A 3,034-nucleotide genomic window follows, 5' to 3' on the forward strand; every position below is an offset into this window, starting at 1 on the left:
GTTTTGGCCATCTATTGAGGGGAAGCCAACGCATCAAGGGAACTTTAGCTCGGAAGCAGGGCAGAGTAGGCCCATCGCTGCAATGTGTGACGTCAGACAAAAGTTGAGCCTTATCGTGGGTGATAAGGGCCTCAACTTTTTCGACTGGTTTTGGCCATCTATTGCGGGGAAGCCAACGCATCAAGGGAACTTTAACTCGGGAGGAGCGCATAGTAGGCCCATCGCTGCAAGGTGTGACGTGAGACATAAGTGGAGCTTTATCGTGGGTGTTTAGCGCCTCAATCTTTTCGGCTGCTTTTGGTCATCTATTGCTGGGAAGCCAGCGCACAAGGTGAACCTTTAGCTCGGATTTCTCTCTTTGAAATGCACCATTCACCAGATAATCCACGCAATGGGGTAGGGTGGGGTGTTTGCCTGATTAGACGAACTGAATTCATAAGCGCATACTATCGTTACACTAAAGAAAAAAAAATATCATGGCAGCAATGGGGTTAGAACCTAGCCCCTCACGCTCCGAAGGTGATCGCCTTAAGCATTGAGCTAAGCACCGATGCATTAATGGCCCATGTGCATCTGATTTACATGGATGCGTCCTGCCAACAAAGAAAAAGGAACTTTCATCGCAGCAATGGGACTTGAACCTAGTCCCTCACGCTCCGAAGGCGGCCGCCTTAACCATTGAGCTAAGCACCGACGCCTTCTTGACCTGCATACATCTGAACCTCTCGAATGCGACCTAGCCACCAAGAAAAGAAATTACATTGCAGCGATGGGATTCGAACCTAGTCCCTCACGCTTGGAATGCGAACGCCTTAACCATTGAGCTAAGCACCGATGCCTTCTTCCGAAGGTTATAGGCTTACGTGTTTTCAGAAAAATGCGCCCTAACTAGTTTTGGCGAATCTTAAAAAGTCGAAAAATATGGAATTTCGAAATGCTATAGGCTTAGCTTTTTTGAGAAAAATGTGCCCTAAACTTGTTTCCGCGAATTTTCAAAAATCGAAAAAATATGGAATTGTCAAAAGCTATAGGCTTACAATTCTGAGAAAAATGCGCCCTAAATTAGTTTCGGCGAATCTTCAAAAATCGAGAAAATTGGAGTTTTCAAAGGCTATAGGCTTACCATTTATGCGAAAAATGCCCGCTAAGCTAGTTTCGGCGTATCTTCAAACATCGAAAAATATGGAATTGCTAAAGGTTATAGGCTCATAGGAGTGCGCAGGGGTAGGGAGGACAGGGGGGTGGCCAGCCCCCTAGTCACCTAATAGGGGAGGGGGGTGGAATGTCTGCCCCATACATTGAGTTTATAGGAGGGGGGGGCGCTGCGATGGACGTTCACCCGCCTTCGCCCCCCCCCCTTGAAGGGGAACCCTGCGCACGCCTATGTGTAGCCTTACCTAAGCGTTAAGCTATACATCAAGACCTGCGGAACGCCACAGTACCTAAGCCATGTAACTGCGTTGTACCGGCGATACAAAAAGAAATAATGAAAGGATAACACTTTCTGCGCCGTCTCAGCGAGTAAACTGCGAGTCCGCTTAAGAAGAACATGGCATCTGCGCTCTTCCACGTTTCGGTGTCGGTTCCGCCGCTGAATTTGGTTAAGTTCATGGTGTTGAAAGGAGAGGTGACACAACGCAGCGAGCGAGCGTGGCGAAATTTTTTTCGGGTTCACGCGCGTGCTCGTAGATGGCGCTACGCGAACGGGGGCCGCCAACCACTAAGCGCATCCACACAATCCAAAAGAAAAAACGCGTCACTGCACGCTTTGCTGGCGCTGCTTCTTAAAAGCGCGTGTTGCCGTGCTTCTCAGCTAGCTTCTTTCGTTTTTTTTTGTTTCGACAGGTAGCTAGGGCAGTCTGGAAATAAAGTGGGCACTGCATCTTTCAGGAGGAATGGGTTCCGGGGTGTGCGAACCAAGACATTCCTGCTGTAGCGAGCCTTCCTGGTTTTTGTCACCAGATGTGGCTTGAAGCGCCTTTCGCAGAGGTGGTCGGTAGACTGCAACATCCGCAGCATGTTTGTGTACAACGCGAGGATCGACGAAGACGGAAAGAACAGCGCTCGTCCGTGTCCCTTCTGTTCTTTCCGTCTTCGTCGATCCTCGCGCTGTACACAAACATGCTGCCGTACCAGCTAGCCCAACTTTCAATACTGTTGCAACATCCGATCTTTGCGAGGTATGACATTCCTCCATACACGACGGTGCTCTTCTTTCGGCGTGGAAAACAACCAGAGTTTCTCTGTACGCGACTTGTACTCTGCCGTGCAATGCGGAGCGAAACACTTCTTGCGCACCGCTCCCTGGGCCCACGCACCTAACATAAGCTCACAGGATGAAAGAAAACTGTAGCCGAATACGAACTTAGTTTCACAGAACACGAATAAAGGCGTTTCGACATAAAACGTGGCGTCGCGGACAGAACGAAGTAAAGTAGCATGCAGAGGTATTACACACGTTCTGCCGGCCCCCATGCGCCTAGCGCCGTCTGGTGACAAGAAGGCGAACGTGAACAACTTTTCGACGCGGCTGCTCCCCTGCGCCTCCGAGCCGATGTGTCACCTCTCCTTCCTACACCGTGGTTCAATTTCAATACTTCGCAATTATTACTACAGGCCGCTTTTACGAAATCTCAAAGCTGCAATGGGTTCTTCGTACGAAGGACTTCAATGCTTTATGATATAACCCGTCTAACTCTGCGAATTAAAAAGTTAATTTAACTTTCTTAAATACACTCCCAAATGATGTATTCAGGCATCTTAAGATGCTTGCGGCTACAGCAAAACTAATTGTGAAGGCATTGAACAAATATCGCGTTTCCCTGATTTTTGAGGATTTTGGACATATTTCCAGGTATACGTAACGAAAACACCCGGTATATATACCGGGTGTTTCAAGAAATGCGTCAAAAATTCTCAGAAATCAGGGAATTGCGATATTTCAGCGTTATTTTAAAAATTTGTTTTCGTTTATGCGAAAGAACAATTACGGTTAATTGGTAACTGGGGCGGCGCGAGGATTTTTTGTCGGCGT

The sequence above is a fragment of the Rhipicephalus sanguineus genome, chromosome 7 (genome assembly GCF_013339695.2).
Source record: "Rhipicephalus sanguineus isolate Rsan-2018 chromosome 7, BIME_Rsan_1.4, whole genome shotgun sequence".
Taxonomy (NCBI): Eukaryota; Metazoa; Arthropoda; class Arachnida; order Ixodida; family Ixodidae; genus Rhipicephalus; species Rhipicephalus sanguineus.